Source organism: Pecten maximus, chromosome 12, assembly GCF_902652985.1.
Source record: "Pecten maximus chromosome 12, xPecMax1.1, whole genome shotgun sequence".
Taxonomy (NCBI): domain Eukaryota; kingdom Metazoa; phylum Mollusca; class Bivalvia; order Pectinida; family Pectinidae; genus Pecten; species Pecten maximus.
Genome location: NC_047026.1, coordinates 12397605 through 12420695, shown reverse-complemented (window position 1 = coordinate 12420695; position 23091 = coordinate 12397605). Strand labels below are relative to the sequence as shown.

The window sequence follows — 23091 nt, the reverse complement described above, 5'->3', positions numbered from 1 at the left end:
ATATTTCGGAAACCGAGCTGGAGTGTTGAGCAATATATGCCTAACAATTATGTAGCCCTAGTTTACGTTTGTCAGTGTGTTTACACGAAATCTCGTCAGTTTACTGACATGAGACAAATGTTCCAAGATGATTTTTCATTGTTTGTGTTTGGGATAAATATATTCGTAATAAAAGGTAAGTGGAATGATAAGAAAACTTGTGTTTATTCGTTGTTTTTTTTTCTGTTCCGTACCGAATGACACCCAACTAAAAGGGAAGATGCCTTACAGTTACGGTAGATGGTGCGACCGTTTCATTCAAATGACTACGATTTAGAGACAGCGATTTAACCATTTTGTATTACATTTGTTCATTGTTTCGATAATTCATTCATTGATATCGGGGTCCACTGCATATCTAGAATCAGGGGGGGGGGGGGGGGGGGGGGGGGGGGGGTCAGTTTTAATTCGCTACTTGTAGGCCTATAATCGATGCAATAGGCTATTTTGCTTCCGTCGGCTATTTTACCATCAAATTATATTTCGTACGACTCAAACCCCAGATTAATCGACATTTCCATGAGGACACCCGGGGACCCCTCTCACCCAGTTTAATAAGCTAATGTTGAGCACCAAAAATCCACAAAACGGCAAAAAAAAGAGAAGATAAGTGAGAGTAGTAAAAATAGTCCGTGGTCAAAGGCCAGAGGTTAGCCAATCAGATTCGTTGGAGGTCACAAATGACCAATCGGAGGCTTAGAAAGTGGTTACACACTGCGGTGTGTAAACAAAAACAATAACACACTGCTACGAATTTTATCACGTGCCATATATATCAGTTGTGAAACAAGCGTGGTTATGGGATAAAACATTTTTATCAATAGTTGTGCTTGTTTAACTTGCAAATATATCAAGTACTATCATTTTTATCAAAATTCATGTTTGATTAATTTTTGTTTATTTACTTTCTGTTTAACTTGTAGATATTCAAATATAACTTTTTTTATCAATCCTTGGGGTTTGTTTAACTTGTAGATATATAAAGTACTATCATTATTATCAATATTTGTGTTTGTTTAATATTAATATTTGGTTTTGTTTAATTTGTAGATATTCTAGTATTATCATTTTTGTCAATACGTGTGCCTGTTTAACTTGTGATATATATCATACTATCATAGTATATGCAGACGATTCTGAGATGTTTTTACACAAATATTTCAGATCATACTTGTAGTGCTACGTGCAATCGCACATTACTAGTATTTATCGGGAGATTTTGCAATGATCCTTTCTAGTTTTCGACAGAAAATATTGTCAGTGACTACGCCTACTGACATGCTGAAGAAGTTTTTAACATCCTTAAATCTTATAGAAAGAAGTGTTTTATGGTAAATTTAAATAGTTGTTTTCATCCATACTTTTCATATTCAATATGAATATTTTTACACAGATCAAACAATTTCTGAAATATTTCCTATCAAATGGCCGATCTCAGTTATTTTTCAGAGAGTTGTTTTTTATGTTTAATATATTTTTAGGTAGGGGAAATATTGGAAATCCGGAAATTGGACTGTCTTTGTCTTTTGTGTGTGACTTAACATCCAATCTGAAATAAAGCGAGAAAATGAGGTGTTGTTTGTTTTTCTCTGCAGCGAGACCTCTCTCTCTCTCTCTCTCTCTCTCTCTCTCTCTCTCTCTCTCTCTCACCTTTCCATTGTTTATATTCGTAATATATATTTTTTCTTTGTTTTTGTCCAATCCAATTTGTTCATATATTGACGATATTTCATGTCAAAGTATAAACAGTGAGGCCAACACAAAAATTCAGCATGAGGTTTAGCGGGAAGGGGAAATGCTTTTGTTTAAACAAAAAATCTGGATTGTTATTATTTAAAGGGACATGGCTCAGAAGGGATATTAGGTATAAACAATTTAAAGAACTTCATCTGAACGGACTGATGGATTTTGACCAAATTCGGACTGGAGTATTATTGGATGAAGGGAATCCAATGATGGAACAAAAAAAGAGACTAACTCCATGGTATTCACATGGGATATGCTCTATTGATAAGGGTACCACTTTTTAAACTTAATTGGTTACCCTTAACTGAAAATTAACTCATATAGAGAAATCACATTTTTGATTATCATTTGTTGCATTGACATTGGAATTTATCAAAACCTGGTTAGAATGATTAGCGAGGGAGGCTGATAGTATGTATATATTGGCACTGACTGACCCCATGTGGCTGATGGGCGTGGCCACAATTGGTCAAATTGACTTAAATATATTAAAAGCCATGCTACCGTTAAGGTGCATGGGCCTTTTGTTACGATTTTGATAGGGTCGCGAAATTAGCAAGACAGACGATATGACATGGCCTTTCAATGTCAAACTAAAAATATACGAAAGTAATGTGTTCAAATCAGACCCTATTATGAAAGTAATATTTCCCAAAGACTTATTTAATGTCAGGTCGGGAAAACAGCATCTTTAGAAACAAACAAGCGTGATAAGCAGAATACCAAAACGCATCATTCATTTTCTTGATCCAACCAATCGCGCGACGGACGTTTAGACACGTAACATTGTTTTCATATGAATACACCATAAATATGAATAATTTACAATATATTATTATTGGATATAAAACAAGTCAATAAACCCACATTGAAATCAATATCTACAATAACATATTACACGTTATAGATAAAACCATAGACCTCTTCATAAAAGTGAATTAAAACGTTAATTTCTTGATCAAGAGGCTTTAAGAAATAGGTTTTTAAGACATACCGGTAAATCTAAACCCGAGGGTCTTTTAAAATTGTTATGCTAATGTTCAAAGAAACAAACTATCTTATTAAATTAAATAAGTTTGCGATCTGCGAACAAACGCAGTATGAGTTTATATGCCGAACATTGAAACTGGATTCTTGTGATGTTTGATCCGGCAACCGGAACATAATTCCAAAAGTATTTGACTGTGAATGTAAATTCGACATGCCTTGCTTTTGACAAGTATTGAAGTATCTTATTCCATTATAGAAAAAATACATACCTAATAAATGATAATACAACTGAATTAAGTAGACACAGTGATAACATTAAACGAGAGGACAAACAACACCTATAATATTAGCCGGATGCTCATTTTGTGATTTCTTGAGAATTCTCAAATTTCAACTGAGACTCTCAGGTAGCAGACCAAGGTAGGATAGCCTGGCCATAGGTGATTGTTTTTGTTAAGCAAATAACTCCCGTATTCTGATATGCACGAAAAATGAAAAAAAAAAACAAAAACAAAAATAAATAAATGTGAAGTATAATTGGTATATTCATTATGAAGAAGTATGTACAGACTTCACATTTGTTAAAAAAAAAAACAAGATTTATTCCGGTTTATAAATTTCTATATTTTCCAAAAGTTTGTTTATGCCGGAAAGTTAGTTTTGCTTATAGCGAAAAACGATACCTCGGCAAGGTAAGACAGCAGAAAAACTTAATGATGAACATTTTACAACGTTAATCTTTGGGATAGAGGTATTTAACTTAAAATAGGTTTTTAAAAAATTACGTAGGGAATTGGGTCATTTTGGGTCATTTTTCATGATAGTTTGCAATCCCCCCCCCCCCCCCCCCCCCCCCCCCCCCCCCCCCTCTTTTTATTTTTTTTATTTATTTACCCTTCACAGCTGGTTACATAGATAACAAATATGTACATATTACTTTATTATAGGTAATATGTAGGATTAACAGGCTATGTTTACGTATCTGAAATATTTCAGAATTGGACATTTTTACTGTACACTGCAACCACTGTAGGAACAGGGAATCTCCCCTTGGAATGCCTCTACCAACTGCTTTATAGCAGAGATCAACACAGACTGCACTGACTCTCACTGACTCTCACTGACACTCACGCACTTCTTTCTTCTATCACTTGAAACTGAACACACATCCACTGGTAGCGGAATCGTAATACCAGCATACATTTCTGTGTCAGAGACAATAGGCACAAAAGAGGAATGAAAGGGCAGTTGGTCGACATTATACATTTGTCTCGCATCTTAATAACAGGGATAGTTGGTGGAAGTGCTTAACGCGTTCATACCCACATATGGGGCCGCGGTGGCCGAGTGGTTAAGTTGTCCCGACACTTTAACACTAGCCCTCCACCTCTGGGGGTTTCGAGTTCGAAACCTACGTGGGGCAGTTGCCAGGTACTGACCGTAGGCCGGTGGTTTTTCTCCGGGTACTCTGGCTTTCCCCACCTCTAAAACCTGGCACGTCCTTAAATGACCCTGGCTTTTAATAGGACGTTAAACAAAAACAAACAAACAAACATACCCACATTATAGGTAGTATACATGTCTCTTTTTAAAATGATATTATGTTCAAAATAGTTTGTTTCTGTTAAAGCTGTCGTGTTTTAGCGGGACTTACAGCAGAGCTTTCAAGAAATCGCCTCCGACGCTACAAGCCAAAAATGTTCATCATAGGAGACGGCCAAACGAAAACTATCAAAATCTGGATGGAAAGGTTAAAACGACCCAAAATCCGAGGTCATTTCTATTTGGATCGAAATAAGAAATTAAACCATTTACAAAACTATTTCAGATACTGAGAAAAAATGTCAAAGATTATAACCTTCAAAGTTTTGCCGATCAACCATCGTTGCTGTTATTTACGCATTGTGATACCTTATTTAAAATAAGTGGTGATACGTAATCGCAGCGAAACTCCATGGAAAGGTCAAAAAGATAATTCATTACGGCCTGGAATACATTGTTTGTGACCAAAACCAATCACTCATACTGAGTTTGTGGTACGATTAAACCAGTCTTTATATCAGCAACTTATTATACATTATATTATACATACGTCAATAACATTCCTGAGGAATACAACCAGGTCACTGATAAATATTTATCTTTGCGCTTCTGCGTCATAATATAAACCTAGTAAGCTCCATTTCGATTAAAGGGACTAAATGGTTAGATTTCAATAATTTCTACATGCATTTGATTTCCGGAAAGCGTTGTGATACTTGAAATTAAATTGTTTACAAAATTATGACACTTTTTGTGAAATATTGGCAATGTTTATCAACTTCGAATTATCGCTGAACAACATTTGTTGTTTACATCGGAGAGAGCCGAGTGCGTCACATGATTTCAGTATCCTCGCTTTCACCCGACGAAAATGGAATCGAGGTAAGTGTAAACATTTTGTCACGTGGATGTAGAACGTGATTACTTTGCAATCGGATGGTTTATACGGTCTCGAGGAGTACCGATCGTTATTCACTATTGTTGATTGAGAGCTCAAACAGATAAAAGTACGTATAACCCTCAGAAGTAGCATGTAAAATTTTGACATTCGGCAATGGGGCCTCCAAAGGGGACTTCGTTTCGTTTATTGTGATGTAGGAAAACATTATTATTATTCATCTTTGAAGTGTTCATTCAATTCAATATCGTCCCAATGTAAGAAATCGAAGTGTAAACTCAAATTGGAATTGCTATTTTGTATGACCGTAAGTGCTATGACGACGTAACAGCTATACAGTTGTAACCAGACATATATGTCTCTGTTGTAACATACAAAAAAAATGCCGATCACTAACGTGATAGGCCTACCCAAAATTGAATTCGATTTAAATCTGATTAATGGAGATCTACATTGTAAATTGATTGCACTGAGAGCAATACACAAACTGTAGGTCTAGATATAAGAAAAAATAATTCAGTTTTACACAGAAATTGTAATTTATTCGACTGTTTGAATCCCTCGGCCTTTCAGATTGACATCCTAATTAAAAATCGGAACCTTCATTGAGTTAGTAGTTTTTGCACTTAACTTTGCTTCTGTTTAATGATTGTAGTTAAAATGTTGTTGAAAGCCTTGTACGTTATTTAATGAATTATATAATTAAATATGTACGTTAAGAAATGGATAACACTGATACATGGTAAAAGATGGATATGAGTATTGTTGATTATCTCATTTATATCAATAATGTATTATCTCACTTATATCAATTTATCATCGATATAAATGAGATATTTAATTCACAATACTGATGTCCATACTGTTTTAATAATTCAATGATTAGCTGACAGTCTCAATGACAGTCATGGATTGAGGAATTGGACTATTCTCAAGTTTACCTACATGTACAATTATGTTCATTTATATGTTACATGTTCTTGTATTTCAGTCAACCTCAATATCATCTTGATTGGCAAGTCAGCAGAGCATGCAGTCTAATTATATATGGGTAGAGGTCAAGGTGACAGGAGTAAAGAAAATATAGAAATCGTGAAAATTTAAGCATTTTATTGGTAATCACTTTGTCTGTTTGCCCATACACATAAGCTGAATTATCTTATTTCAAGGAAGTTGTTTTGACACCTGTGCAGTGAAAAGGTTTGATATAAAATCAAAATAAATTACATTACATCATTGAATTCATGGAAACCTTTTGTTTTATGTACCATATTTCATATGCAGCAGTTTTCACTGATACTGGCTTATGTAAAACAAGAGGCCAATTGGCCTTAATGGTCACCTGAGTTTTGAAATATTCAATTTAACTGACCCTTTTTAGCCTCGCCCAGAAGGTCAGTCAGGGCCAACATGTGCATGCGATCAAGCTGTCATCCCATGCTGATAATGTTAATGAAGTTAGAATGAATTTCAATAGAAATCAAACAAATGCTGATCAAAATTGTGATTTCCCTATATAAATTTAGTCCCCCATCAGGGTCATGAAATTCACAATTTTTGTTAAAGACACCAGTATATGATTCTACCATATCTGCGAGCTGAGAAGATCTTTCAAATTTTAGTCAATTTGACCCTTTTTGACCCTGCCCCTCAGGTCCCTGGAGGTTGGGACTATGTAATCCACAGTTTTGGTTGACCTTTTGACCATGAAAGCTTACTGACAAATTGTTTAAAGACAAGCAAGGAAAGACGACGGACAAAAGTCAGTTAGAATAGGTCACTTCATACTTCATCTCAGTTGACCTAAAGATCCAACCCTAATTTATCAGAATATCAACAGAACAGTGACTTATGATGTTGATAATACACTAAACAGTAAATGCACAGTACAATTTGTCTCACAAATAGTTTTGATATAGAAAACACTGAGAAAAGTCAAACATGCAAATAAAGAATTTACCACATTGTATTTATTGTCTTGCTCAGATGTAAGCATTGGCATCAATGACTAGAGAAAGTTGACTGCCATGACTAGTGACTTAACATCAATGACAATTGTTGGCATCAGTGATAATTGAGTGTTGACATCAATGACTATTGAGTATTATGGAGTGTTGACATACATGACTGGAGTATTATGGAGTGTTGACATACGTTACTAATGAGTACTAGTGAGTGTTGTCATCCATGACTATTGAGTATTAGTGAGTGTTGACATAAATGACTATTGAGTACTACTACTAGTGAGTGTTGTCATCCATGACCATTGAGTACTAGTGTGTGTTGACATTAAAGACTATTGAGCACTAGTGGGTGTTGACATCAATGAATTTTGAGAGTTTATAAATTACTTGTGAGTGTTAACATGAATATTTCAATAGTGCACACATGTACAGCTATGAATAATCATTTTTGACTAAGCATTTAAATTTCAGACCAGACAATGTTGTTTGTCTCTTGAGATTATATAAATTTTGAAATTAAGGCTGCACTGATTATCATATGACATTAATGGAATGGATAACAGCTAAGCTATTATAGTAACATTATACCAATAAACTAAATACTACTCAAATTTAAGTTACATTTCAAACATTTTTCTACTTTTGAACTACCTCTCCCAACAATGGTTCAAACTACAAGTGGACTAGATGTAATTCTTGAAAAAAAAATGAGTTAAATCCTTTTTTTTTTGCTATACCAGGTAATTCTCTTATTTTGCCCCGAAAGGTGCCACTCAGATGATGGTGACGCTTCATTTATGCAACATATAACATTGCCACATAATTCTCCTGACCAAATTTCATCAAATCCATTTAATTGTTCAGGACTAGTAGAATTTCTAAAAGAGTTTCCATTCTGACCAGTGAACTAAAAAAATGTTAATAATAAGACCATTACAAAGGGCAATAACTCTGCAAACTACTGTCAAAAACTACTGTCCAATAATTTCTATTTTTGAAGTTGTCTGAGATCTTGTCGATATATGGCTGCTTATAAAGTTTTATTAAATTTGGTATATTCTGACATTTACTCAAGTTATTCAAATATTGTGTTCACAATGTTGACAGACGAATGCCGGACGCCTCAGTATGGCATACTCACCTTGGTCCTTCGGACCAGGTCAGCTACTAAACGTAAGGACAGATATTCAAAAGTAATAGTCTCTGGAACGTGATTAGTCTCAAAATGTCAATTATTCCCATTCATCTTAATTGGGATTTCTTCTCCTCTACCATTTGGGCAGTAGATGGTGGAGGAGCATGGGCTAGGAGTTTGAATCTTCTGGGATCTATTTGATGCAAGGGTTTTGGCTAGATATTCCAGTTCTATCTGTTATTCTGTTGGCCACTATCAGATTGATGAGTCCCTGGATGTGTTGGTATGTCCTTTCCACCTTGTACGGCACTTTTTGTCCTCCAAGAACTTTTGTGTTATAAATCCTGTGATATCTATAAGAAGAAGAAAAGATATTTTCTTACACAAAATCAATGTAATTTCCAGTTACACAAACCAACAAAATGTGCAAAATTGGCAATATTATAATCATGCCTTATATTGAAACATAGCAGTCATTATTTATCATGCAAAGATGGCTCTTCACGATATTTTGTCTGATTTTTCATCAAATAATTCGCCTGTCAACATTTTCTCAACTTACATTCAAGCTTAATTAGCCTCTACACACAATCAAGGCTTCTGCTGGGTCTTAAATATGTATACCAGTATCAATAGTTGAAAAATGTAAATTCAACACAACATATGTTGTGTTTCGCTTACGTTTTCGGGCCTAATGACTATCTTAAGGCATGATATTGTATATATGTGACATCATAATGTGGTATCCAAGACGTCAAATAAATGAAGCGTATGAAGATGGCCATTAGGCCCGAAAACACCATGGGAAATAACTAAACTAATTATGGTGTTATTGCATTAATTTGGTGAATCAATCACTATCAATATATAATGCAAAAAAAAAAAAATACTAAATTCACGAAATTGATACTCCAGAAGTTTTTCAATCTCCAATTGCACAATATCTTACCAAATACACTAAGAATTCAGCAATTTTCAACAAGTGTTAAAAGTAGAGGATACATGTGTAACAGGAGATCAGGAGATAACGTAGCGTAAGCGGCCAGACCGGGGTTCCAACCCGGGCCTCCGAACACCAGCCGGATGCTCTACCAACTATTGAGCTACCTGGTCACTGATGATCGACTCAGTCCAGTCCCGCTACACATGCATGCAGCTCATGCATGAATTATAGTGGTCAAAACTGATTGGTTCACTTATTCTGATTCAAATTATTAATTACAAAAAAAATCCATTATTGGTAGCTGCTAAACAAAAACAATATTTCAAATCCATTCATTTTAATTAGAAAAAAAAATTGTTATCGAAAATTGATCGGTTGGTGGTATCTGATTACAAACCAATACATGTATAGGAATTGGTTATGTTTTCAAACTGATTATATACAATATGTGTCATATACTATAGACCAAAACATGTAATCAAACTTGACGCCTATAGATACGTATATATATCTACATTTTTTTGTATATCAATATGCAAATCATAACGTAATAACAGTTCACAGTGATACATGACTTGTGTTGTATAATTATGAGAATTTTGAATGTTAATTAGCATCGACAGAAACTATTCCACGACTTTTTAATTATACAACTCAATAAATAAATAATGTTCTTCCTTCGCATCCAAATGCTAATGATTTATATAAATATTTGTTAATTAATGGCCTCAAGGATTAGTAATTAATTAACTATGAAAAATACCTAAGTGCGACTAGTAATAGTGTCGTCCGTAGTGGCTGCATGTACTCCATGTCGCCTGTGGTCATCTTCATTGCTTGGCTTCAGTTTCTTTATGACCAGATCTACATTATACGTACGCTCTAGATCTCAGGCTTGCTTTCAAAACTGTACAACGGAATATTAATAACACAATGTAAACTTAATGTGTAATATACAGGCAGTCTAACAAAAGCATAAAGTCATCAAGTTTACTTTCTGGTATAATACGATTAATTTGACAAATGTCAAAATTCCCTCTTGGGCGCCCCCTTTGATTTGTATTCCCATTTAGGACATGTTGAGGCCAATACCAAGCGATTCATGCCGTGTTAACACTACGTGACCTTTCTTAAGCTTAATCTCGATATCAGTTGTTACCATTTATGATAATTATGTATCATCAAGTACTATCAAGTCATCATCTGGGCGTACACGACAGTTGATCTACGAAACATCGAAGTCCAGTGCTGTCAACTAACCTGTTCAAGGCATTAACGTCACAGGACCCCATTTGGTACAATTTTTACACATTTATTCTAATAAAGAAAATACTCACGTGAGAATTTCAAATTAATGTTGATATTTTACTAAGACAACCTTTAGTACTTCCAACTGTATGATAAAAAAATAAATAGTACGTGATAGCTATTTATAGATCCGCGTTTTTTGTGTTACGTAACTTCCGGTCCGGAGCCTGCAGAGAGGACCCCATTTGGTACAAAGTGGTGAGACATCGATTTTTTCAATTATTTCCAAAAATATCATCAATAATGTGAGCGATTGCGATGGTAATACATATAGTATTACTTATTACATCAGTATTTTTCCAAAATATCAGTCATTTGTGTATAAATACCATAGCTGGAAATACAAATATCCCGGCCCGTATTTCCCGTATTTTTTTCCATTGAGCTCGAGTCCACGTGGTTTCATTGAACGATGTTTTGTGACAAATATCATAAATGCACATGTATGTACAGTGGTTTCACAACTTTTTATAAGTGGCAATACATTATACTTCTTTTAGGATGATGAAAATTTCATAAAAAAAAAATATATTAATAATAGATTACTAAATTAGAATATTGAAGCAAGGGGTACTTGTCGCTGTCAGGAGGTATGTAGAATGGTCCTACTGCTATATATATCCAGTGAGGACATTCCTACTAGCCGTCGGGCAGCTCAGATGTATGTCTACAGGATACATATTGAACCACACGGACGTTACAATATAATATTAAAAGTATGCATAAAATGTATAGGGGTCATATCTGATCAGTTTAAAGTTATAAACATGTTACATTGAGGATCATTGTACCTGTGATTGAACAGTTATAATATAAAATAACAAAAACACACAGTTTGTTTCATGTTGGTGACTATTACTGGCAGTATCATTTATTAATTTTGCTTTCTTTTGTTTATTTTTTTCCCCAGGGTAATTATTGAAATGAAATATTACAAGAAAAACCTTTAAAATGACAATAAATTTATTTTAATCAATCAATCAATCAATTAAAACACTCTTGATGGAAAGTCAAGAAACATTATTTAAAATTGAATATTTAAAATATGATCACATTAGCACAAGTGCTATTCTCGCAACATAACACGAGTAAGATTTAACAAGATATCACAGTTCATGTAAAAATGTCAACAAATTAATTTGAATATAATTAGATTGATCACTTACATCATAGAGGAAGTTAGGATAAAATGAAAGATATTGAATTGTTGAATAAATGTACTAGTAATTCTCACAGGTGTGACTAAAGAAATAGTTATAATACTATTGTAATGTAAATGTATATATAGATTATATGCTAAAACACTAATATAGTGTGAGTTTAGAACATTCAATCAACAGAAGTGAAATTAAAAGTTAACCATATTGTTTCTCAACTTGCAGGGCACATTTGGCAACACCAGGATGAATCTGATGCCTTCCTCATTTCAAATGTGCGGTACACTCTGGGTGGCAAACAATATGCATGAAAGGACTTTTTACAGAAGTAGCATGTCACCCAATTTTTTTCTTCTTCTATCGGAGAAACAAATTGATGATACTTGACATATAAGCATGCCGTGCCCCTCTGGGGTTGTACCATCCTGGTCAAGAGCCTTGTCAAGTGTTGGAAATACAATGTAGCTCAATATCTGACTGAACACGAGTACTGTAACTGGTGTCCTGACTAAGAGCTCAATGAGAATGGCTCAACATCAACATTCATGCTCTTCATGATTGAGGCATTCCTGGTGAAACCAGCAGCCACATTATGTACCAGCGTATCTAACCCAAAGGATATCTTCCTCCTCATCATTACATCGATCCCTGATGTTGCAAATTTTGCATGTATAAATATTTCTTCTGCAAGTTCATTGCGTTTGTTCTGTAGATGAAAGATTAAATTATGAGTTAAACCATAGCCGTGTTGTTATTTGTGTGTAAAAAGGTTCTAACTAACAAAACAGAGCCTTAACTGCTCAACTCCCCTGGCAGCAATGCTAACTTAGGAAGCCACTATATCAGTCCCTAATTGTCCTGTTACCTGTAACAATCAAAAGTAATTACAAGAGAGTGACCGATCGCCATCTGCAGAGGTGTTTGTTTCCTCAACCCCACTGGTGACAGCTAGCCATTCAACCATGGCCTAGACAACAAGAATGGTCAGGTAGTAATTAAATCATTATTAAGACCAACAAAAGAGGATAAAGCAATAGTTGTGTCAGTCATAATTGGTTTACTTCCAAAAACAACCGAAAAAAAATCTGACAGAACAGCAGGAGAGTTCCGAGTGTCTTTGTATACACTATAGTTATTGACTGAACCAGAAATGAGTATTTATTAAACTAAATCCCAACATGGATTTCAGAAAACATATCTCAAAATAAACGCTTAGGATTAAAATTATCAGAGAAATTTAATTTTAAAGGGTTAATGTTGTAATAGAAAAGATATTTCAAACCTTTTTTTTTTCCAAAATATTGAATATTAATTGTATTTATTTTTTCTTCATGATAATATTGATAATGATAATTTGTATCATTGAAAGGAAATGGTGAATTACTTGTTCATCAATGTACAGAGGATATTTCCCATTTATGCATGTTAAAAGTATTAGAAGGATTATTATAAATCAAATTATTTATTGAATTATTTCCTTCAGTGTTCAGTGAATGCCCCTTTATGTTAAGTATTCATAGTAAAAGGGAAATAACTCTTAATAAAGGCCTTAAAAAATCCGGACTTATCGTTGATCAAGCACCTGTGAGAGTGTATTAGAGATCAACTTCCGACATGCGCACAAATAGTTTTACTGCAATGGCGAAGCGGGGGAAGTTCGAATTGCAGGTACAGCACACTGAAAATGAGTGTATGTTCACTTTATAAGGCAAGTACCTGTGTAATACGACCAACGAAGACTTTTAGGACTATAAGAAATCATTTGGAGTGATAAATGTGCCGGAAAACATTTCAAAAGTTGATATAACACTGTCGTCGAAAGGCAAAACTATGCACAAAACGGATGTTTTCCTATAACTTACCCATTTCAATATCTTGTATTAAGCAAGCTGGATCGCTGCATACCTCAAAATTGACGTTGAAATGACCGTTTATATTTACATTATGACGCCATAAAATCTTAGGTCATGGAATGGACATGCGTGGATTTGGGAGCCATTTTATCAAATTTTGTACCAAATGGGGTCTCGTACCAAATGGGGTCGTGTGACGTTAGCTTGGCCAAAGGAGGGTCTGTTTTAATCCCTTCGGTCTTTTTTAACTGATGCCATCTGCTTGCTCTGTCTCTAAGAAACGTGTTCGTCTTTGTGAAGTTAAAATCACGTTCTCGATTATTCGTTTCTTCTTGCTCTCGGTTAAAACTGATTCAGGACCCTTCCACTTAGATCGGGTGTTCGCCATTTTTGTTATGATGTTTCCAATTTCCCGCATCGCGCATGCGCAAAGGTACGCAGAGGTATTTGTTTACACACATCGAAAAATAATAATATGAAATAACTACTAGGTTAGTCAAATTTATTTTATTTTTTTCATTAAATTTTAACAAATTGTTATGGACACTTTTGAAATGTATAATTAACATAAAGTGCTTAACTTTTTACATCATTTTAAATCGTATATCCTTTTTTATATATTATTTAAGTGGAAATCTAGCCATTTAGTCCCTTTAATATGACTATGAACCGAAATGAGTATGAATGCGAACTGAGATTAATGTAAACAAACAGTTCACGTCACAATTGAACGAGACGTTGCTGGAAATTATCTGTGTAAAAAAAATGAAATACCATATTTAAAAAAAAGGTTTAATGAGCTTTGACGAACCCCGTTCGGTATCACGTTCAAGTAAGTCTGTTGACTGGAATAATGCAGGTATTGTCACAAAGTCGACATAACATAGATATATCTGAAAGAGCAAAGTCGACCAACAATATCATGTATGTGATCGGGTTATCATGCCATGTAATATATAGCTGCCGTATCAAATTAGAAAAGCAGGACGCTGACATATTTTTCCATGACGACCGCTTTATTCAGCTGTTATACTCAGCGGACATGCTTCCGCATTATGACTTCATAAACAAAACAAGGCCATCCATAATACCCACAAGTAATCCTTATATGGTATTTCTTATATACCAGAATAGAGTTTGAACTGATCAGTGATCAAACTTTTTTTACTCAAATTGTTTTCCAAAGACTTTATTTTAAAGTCTCCTTTCCGCGTGGAAAATTCCGTCGCGAAAAGCAAGCGCGCGCCACGGATTGATTCGTCTATTCAACATTAAAAAGGCTCTTGGTTATTGTTTTCTAGTATGGCAAAGGGTGCAAATGTAATGTTGTCAGGATGAGGTTTTCAGAGTTCACTACTCCTCAATGAAGTTCTGTTTACAAGTTTACTTATACTTATATACAACGTACAGCATCATGGTCTGCATAGTATTGTGGCTCGTTCGGGCCAAATATCAAATCTCGCATTCTCGCTCTCTCGACCTTAGGTCGAAAATGCGAGGGAGCGAAATCGCGACGGCGAGGGAGCGAAAAAGCGAGAATGCGAAAGAGCGAAAACGAAATAATGTGAAACTTTGATGGCAAGAAACGAAAACGCGACCGCGAGGGAGCAAAATTTCGATGACGAAAATGCGAGATTAACCCATTACTCCTAACACAATACACACAATTACGGGATATACAAACACTAGCTTATCACAATAAATGCTTATGGCACTGCATTCGTCTAGCTCGGTTCATGCTATTTTTAGCTCTCTTTGGAATCGGTCGACGTTTTTCGATTTCTAGAATTGAGCTCAAGTGACAATAATTAGCGTTGTTTTCTCAAAAAGCAGTATCTCAGGGACTTGTCAACTGAACATATATAGGATCAATAAGCAAAAATCCTTTAAATAAGGGTTAACTGTAATATTTTTTTTTGTGTTATTGCTCAATAACGTAAAAAAAATATTACAGTTAACCCTTATAATTTAATTAACAACGATAAGAAACATTTTCATTAAGTTTAACATGTTTATTTTTTCCAGATATTTAAAACACATCGATAAATACAAAATCCCGTGAACAACGATTACTCCGCTGACGTCACAGGTTTTTTTTACGTTATGAGATGATAACATAATTTTTTGAGCCAATGAAAATGCTTGTTACAAGCAAAATTAAATTATATACTTGCTACAAATTATATGTAAAGCGATGTATCCCTGTGTCACAGCAGAATTCGGTGCTATGTCTCTGGAACATGTAACATGATTAATTACGGAATCTTTTTTCTAAATTACGCCTTAAGGGAGTGTATACGTAACACATCTGACAAAATAAAGCACCTGATTTAACATAGATTTTAATAACAGTAACTAGGAGTGCATCATTTGTGCGGTGCATTCACCTTCTATTGTTTAACATAAATTATAAACTTATACTCGGCACTGTTCACGTCCAAGGAACTTTTGCGTCTTGTTTTCCATTGAAGTGGCCGATGATATGCCTATTACCCGAAAGATTTAGTACTTATATGTTTTATCTTAAATGAACTCTTATGGAAATCGTCTTTGAGAATGCTATTTTTACGAGACTTAGCGAGATATCATATGAAAAGAAAACACATTTAAGGTACTTCTTACATTTTGACAGGTTTAAGGCCAATATTCACATAATAACAGACGGATTTCGTGGTAAATATTGATACATTTGTATTGTTTCTAAGTTGTCTGTTTTCTGTGGGCTTTAATGTACTCTCGTCGTATTGAGGCGATTACCAGAGGAGAAAAACGTCGAAAATTTAAAGTTAAGCGAGAACGAAAAGCAGCGTATTTCATATGTCATACGTATGACAGCGAACCATAACGACATAATAATGACACCTTTCCTTCTCCAAATATTTATTTATATAAAAAAAAATATTTTTAAAATACCATCAGAATACGACCAAGTGCTTTGAAAGTGTAAGTGTCTTCATCGGCGACACGCGCCATACAAATCTAGGTCACGGTGACACCCGCCATACAAATGTAGGTCACGACGACACCAGCCATACAAACCTAGGTCACGACGACGACCGCCATACAAACCTAGGTCACGACGACGACCGCCATACAAACCTAGGTCACGACGACGACCGCCATACAAACCTAGGTCACCACGACACCCGCCATATAAACCTAGGTCACCACGACACCCGCCATACAAATCTAGGTCACGACGACACCCGCCATACAAATCTAGGTCACAACGACACCCGCCATACAAATCTAGGTCACGGTGACACCCGCCATACAAATCTAGGTCACGACGACACCCGCCATACAAACCTAGGTCACGACGACACCCGGCATATAAACCTAGGTCACGACGACACCCGCCATACAAACCTAGGTCACGACGACACCCGCCATACAAACCTAGGTCACGACGACAACCGCCATACAAATCTAGGTCAAGACGACACCCGTTATACAAACCTAGGCCACGACGACACCAGCCATACAAATCTAGATCACGACATCCGCCATATATACCTAGGTCACGACGACACGCGCCAGACAAATCTATGTTAAATTAAAAATGATAACTAGGGAGTGACAACTTCGGACATGTCTGACCTCATATCGCATAAGGAACCAGAATGTGTCCAAATGGGATCATGGTGTCGAACAAAGAACTTCCCAATCCGTATTATACATCGACCTGCATATTGATAATGCCTTAGTCAGTAGTCGACATCTGACACGGAAATCGTCATAAAGGAGACTATCGCATGAACTGAAAACAAGCACAGGAAATGAAAGCGGGAGTGTTCCTACCAAGAGATGGAATTTTGTATATGGGTTACACCATGAGTTTAATACTAATATCTTTAATGTTATAAAATATACACTTAAGACTTGGTACATTGTTAACCAGTCTTCATATAGATATAATTGTATTGTTTACATACTTGTAATGATGCTAAGTTTTAGATACCGGTTCTTAAGGTTTAGCGATAGTGTTTCATCTCTTACGTAACAAATGACGTCATGCTTTCATGGGAGGAATAGAATATATTGTTGCTTTTATTCTTTTGGGACTGATTTTAGTTTAACTTCATTTATGTATGTCAAAGTACATTCATAAATGTTTTTTTTATTTCTAGCAGCAGTCGGTTGGATTCTTTTTCCATGGGATTAGCATTAATTTACATTGCAATGTATACGAGTTATTCCCCTTTGTGCGATGGACCAAGGTAGTACTAGACTTCTATATGCCATGAGTTATTTCCCGTATACACATTGGAAGGGGGCGCCAGGAAATCTTCATCTCAAAGAAAAAAATCAAACAATTCAAACACTTATTGTTAGGCTGTTACGGTCGAGTCGAAGTAACAATCTTGATAGAAATTTGTGCTGCAAATATCTAAATGACAAATATAAAGTAAAATAAACATAAAAAGAGTATATTTCTGAGTATTTGCGTGTAAGTCTTCAGGTACAAAAACAACTTTACACTTGATTATCGGGAGGGGGGGGGGGGGGGGGGGGGGGGGGGGGGGGGGTACACACGAGACATAAATCTATCGCTACAAGGTGTCGTTTAAGTTATTTTAAGCCGCTGCTAGTTCAATGGAATAAAATCGTCTCAGGTGATAAAGGAGTATTACATTGGTAAGTGAATTGCCATTAATTAAAATTAGGGGAGAGCGAGGCAAGAATATTCTGTTAAAAAAATAACGTACAGTGAAGGGGTACAAGGAGGTGCGTATGTGCAGCTGCTGATTATAAAGTTAAAGTCTTTAATGTATTGGAATTTAAGTAATATGCCTAAAGCCAAAGGAAAGCGGAAGTCAACACTGTCGGGGCCATACGGGCCAGGAGAATGGGTTGATAATACAGGAGAGGATCACCAGCCGGGACAAATCAGGCCAACCAACCTGGGACCAGTATTGGCAGTAATCAAGTGGCAGGAGATTGGCCCAATCAAGATGAAATGGGTCGGTTATGTAACAAACCTGTAACTATTCCCAGTGTTTTGGGGGTAAACATCGCAGATAAGGTCAAAGAACAAATCAGAGATGGCAAATATATAGAGTTAGGGATCCTTATTGATAATTCTAAACAAGAGCAATCTTTGGCTGTAAATAATGGAAAGATTATATGTGTAGAAAAGGCAAAGGCAAAAATTAAGGACATAGAAAATGGACAAATGCCTTCATTCTGTTTGCAAGTATATACGTAGATGCACACCCAGAAAGGGAAATGTTGAAATATATGCACGACATTAGACTCGGAGCAGTCAGGCCTAAGTCAGGAGGGTGGCGGATTTATGATGAGGAAAGAACATGACCTAACATCCCTGTGGTCAAATATAGAAAGTTAGCTTTGGGTCATATATATGGTCCCTGGGGTACCAACAGGGGAACTGTCACAGGGGTATACATCCCCCATACCACTTAAATGTTATGACTTTAATTACATGAACGGTGATATAGGTCACCATGTAGATACAGACATGCATGTCTGGGCTGTGGGGGAAACCATCCCTTGGAACAATGTTTCAGGGCTGGGCATAGGGGCCCAGGTACTGTACAGACCAGATTTAGGTTCCCGGGTGGTAACCAGAGGCCACAGGTTATTAGGTTTCTAGGCCCTAAGGGCAGATCAATCCTAGGCAAGCTAAACAAAATTGAATTGTCTACGTTCTCTAAAGCTTAAAAAAATATATATATAATTTCAGCCCCTATACTGTAGGTCCCAATCTGTGGCAGAGAGGAAATACCCCAATACGTGAAGGTGTTAGCACAGATGCTTGAAAATCATACGGATAGGGAATTAGGAGAATATTTGATGGCAGGGTTTTCTTAAGGCTTCAGGGTGCAGTACTCTGGCCCTAAGCTTCGTATTCATGTAACAACCTTGTTTCAGCAAACCAACATCCAAATATTGTACAGGAGAATTTACAGTAGGAAATTTTGTTAGGGCGAATAGCAGGTCCAGTTAGCGAGAGGCCAATATCAAATTTAAGGGTTTCTCCTATTGGGTTAGTGCCGAAGAGTGATGGTGGGTGGAGAATGATTTCACATTTGTCATTCTCAGAAGGCAATAGTGTTAATGATTGGATAAGTCCTGAGTTTAGAAAAGGGGCACTGATCGGAAAAATGGACGTCAAGTCTGCCTTTAGATTATTACCAATATACCCAGGGGATTATAACCGTTTAGGTTACAAGTTCCAAAAATATTTTTTTATTGACAAATACCTCCCATTAGGTTGCTCAATATCATGTAACATATTTGAAAAATTTTCTTCATTTTTGTTCTGGGCGGGTAGCTCAGAGAAGCCAGATCGAGACACTGAATCATTATCTCGATGACTTTTGCTTAGCTGGAGAAGCAAATAGTGGGATCTGTCAAATGTTAATGTCAACACTTTCAAATGATTGTTTTTTTTTGTAGGCTTAGAAATTGATGCAGTTAACAGGGTCATTCGGATCCCCAAAAAAGATTCTAGAGCTCAGAACATTACTTTCTTGTTGTGTGGGAGGAGAAAACATAAAATTGAAAGAATTGCAGACACTGACTGGGACCTTGAGTTTCTTTTGCAGGGCAATTAGAGCAGCAAGGGTTTTTATTAAGCGGCTATTTGATGCCATGGGTAGAGCTTCAAAACCCTATCACCGTATTAGAGTTACACAGGGTATGAGGGAGACATGGCTATGTGGTTACATTTTATAGAATCATTTAACGGAGAAGCATTTTTTCCGGAAGCCGAATGGGCTAGTATGATGTTCTGATACTGTACACAGATAGGGCTGGGTCAGTTGACCTGGGATGTGGTGCAATATTAGGAAACAGTTGGGTCTATTATCAGTGGCCCCCTCATTGGGAAGGTATCATGAAGGATATCACATCTCTGGAACTTGTCCCCCATGTATTGGCATTCATGATCTGGGGAAACTTGCTAATAAAAAGATCTTGCTTAGAATAGACATCCAGGCACTAGTGGTGATAGTAAATAAACAAACGTCAAAATCGAAGAGGGTAATGTAATTACTGAGGGTATTGCGACTGATACTACTCAAGTTAAATATACAAGTTAAAGCTAAACATATTTCAATTTGCGATAACAGGGTGGCAGACGCTGTTTCTCGCAAACACATGGATCGTTTCCGACAGTTGGCACCTACCGCAGACGAACACCCTCAACACATACCGCGAGAGTTTCTAGATCTGATCTCCAACGTGAAGCTGACAGACTACTAAACAATTCATTAGCAACCAATTCCCATTCAGTTTATGACAGAGGAGTCAAAGCATTTAACTTGTTTAGGAGGGAATATGATATGGCGGATTTGTGGCCACCACCAATTGTACTGTTTATTGGCCATATGTCACTACAGTGTGCATAGCAGGGATTGGATATAAATGCTAAATGTCAAGTTGTGCAGATTCCACAAGGGCTTTTGTCATAAAGAAAGCTATTGAAGGCATAAAAAGAGGTAGAAAAGGTTTAGACACTAGGCTACCTATCACGCCTCCCATATTAACTGAAATTGTCAAAGGCTTACCACTTGTTTGTTCATATAGTACATATGAAACTAACCTATTTACTTCAGCTTACCTCCTTGCATTCTTTGGGTTTTTGAGAGTTGGTGAGTCGGTCGGTACAGGTACTTGTGCCTTAAACAGGTCTGACTTAAATATAGATACCAAACAGATATCGTTTAGGATAAAGTGTTCTAAAACGGACCAGTATGCGAAAATTACTACATTATTAATATCAGAAATTCCAGAAAAAAGGAAATCTGTCCAGTATATAATTTGAAGCAATGCTTAGCAACCGCCCCAATACACCAGGCCCACTTCTTTGCCACTATGGGGGTAAACAACTGTCTCGATATCAGTTCAAGTCCATCATTCAGAAGGTCATGACTAGGTCAGGTAAAAGGGTAGGGAGGTATGAATTACACTCATTCCGTATCGGGGCAGCACAGCCAGTATGGCAAACTGGACCCTAGACCAAATACGCGAGGCTGGTCGGTGGTCCGAAAAATCAAAGTTATAGAAGGCATATATTCGTATCCCAGCAAAGCAGTTGTTAAACACAGGTTTAGCAGTACAATGAATGTAGGGGGGGGGGGGGGGGGGGGGTCATTTCAATATCAGTTTACTGACTATAGATTTAAGCCTTTCAGTTGAAGTCACAGTGTGGATAGTTGGCTCATCTATAATAAAAAGAACGCTTATACAATGCCGTACATATCCAGCTGGTCCACGTCTGGGATTTCAAAGGTTAGGCGTAGCGAGCATTTTCTGGCAAGGCAAACGTGGAATGAGTATGGCACGAGGTAATCCCAAAAAAATCAGCAAATGTTGAGGCTGGAAGACAACCATCCTACCTGATGGTCCACTGCAGTGGGAATGATATAAGGTTCATCCCAGCCAAAGAGCCGAGCTCGAGGGAGGTGATTATATCTGATCTATTGAAAATCAAAATTTTAATGCCAGAAACTTGTGTTGTATGGTTACAGATTTTGCCAAGGGGCTGATATAGGAAAGGGAACACTGAGACTATGGAAAGTGTTCGTATAAGAGTAAATAATGCTGCCGGGACAATGATACAAAGGATAGGGGTAATTTGGGGTTAATGGGCATTTTGACTCAGATAGAGTACATTTGTCAAGGGTTGGTGGTGATGTTTTTCTTAACACGATAAGAGGAGGTTAAGAGGCTTTCTTCAGGGGGCTAGATACCGTTTATCCTAAAAGTTACTAGCTTTTACATATTTAGTTTACTTAGATAGGCTAGGCTACGGCTAGTGTTGTGGCGATGACCGAGCGGTCCAAATGGCGCTTGGTTCAATCCACATCTTACTTTAATAGATTAACTTGAACGAGGACAAACTGAAGTTTATTTACTGAAGTGCTGCTCCCAAACTTCGGTTGTCTAACATGTGTTCAAAACTGAGGTGTTGTACCCAGGCCTTGGTTGAAACATTTTAAAGTGATGTAATATACGGTTTGTCATCTCATCTGAACACGAGTATTGGAAATGTAAACTGTGAAATTGAACTTAACTTTATTTGGGGGAAAACTGTGCAAGTTATCTGTTGGTGCCCTTGTTGGTAACCAACCAATCTTGAGAAAGTTTGAACTGTTAACAGTGACATTGAACTAAACTTTATTTGTGAAAAACAGGTGCAGAGGCAAATTATCTGTTGGTGACCTAGTTGGTAACCAACCAATTTTGTTAATAGTTATCTGTTGGTAACATGATACCAACTATTTTGTCAGTCATCTGTTGGCTCCCCGAGTACATGGTAACCAACCAAACACAGTTGATGTTTGCTAAATTATAAGCCGTGGCCCAGATATTGTCAAACCTTAAATAAATACAAAATCATGCGACAGGGTTGTGTTATCTCTCAAGTATTATTTTATTGTTGAATGTCTGAAATAAAGCAGATGTTTGTTGACAATATATTTGACGTTCCATGGACCCGGGAACTTGTTACGGTCTACGTGTAATTGGACCTTCCCTAATGTATAT

General features: G+C 36.5%; 3 long non-coding RNA genes across 3 annotated transcripts; 2 read left to right on the top strand and 1 right to left on the bottom strand.

Annotated features, from left to right (window-relative positions):
- The first annotated feature begins 4978 nt into the window (after window positions 1-4978).
- On the top strand, window positions 4979-6456 carry LOC117339954. The gene is made up of 2 exons (XR_004535344.1): window positions 4979-5324; window positions 6207-6456. It is a non-coding gene; the product is annotated as an uncharacterized LOC117339954 (long non-coding RNA).
- Window positions 6457-7157: 701 nt separating this feature from the next.
- On the bottom strand, window positions 7158-10524 carry LOC117339952. Its single transcript, XR_004535342.1, has 2 exons — window positions 10021-10524; window positions 7158-8667 (listed from the first exon to the last, which is right to left on the bottom strand). It is a non-coding gene; the product is annotated as an uncharacterized LOC117339952 (long non-coding RNA).
- A 12-nt stretch (window positions 10525-10536) lies between these two features.
- On the top strand, window positions 10537-12464 carry LOC117339953. Its single transcript, XR_004535343.1, has 2 exons — window positions 10537-10763; window positions 11948-12464. It is a non-coding gene; the product is annotated as an uncharacterized LOC117339953 (long non-coding RNA).
- Window positions 12465-23091: the final 10627 nt, after the last annotated feature.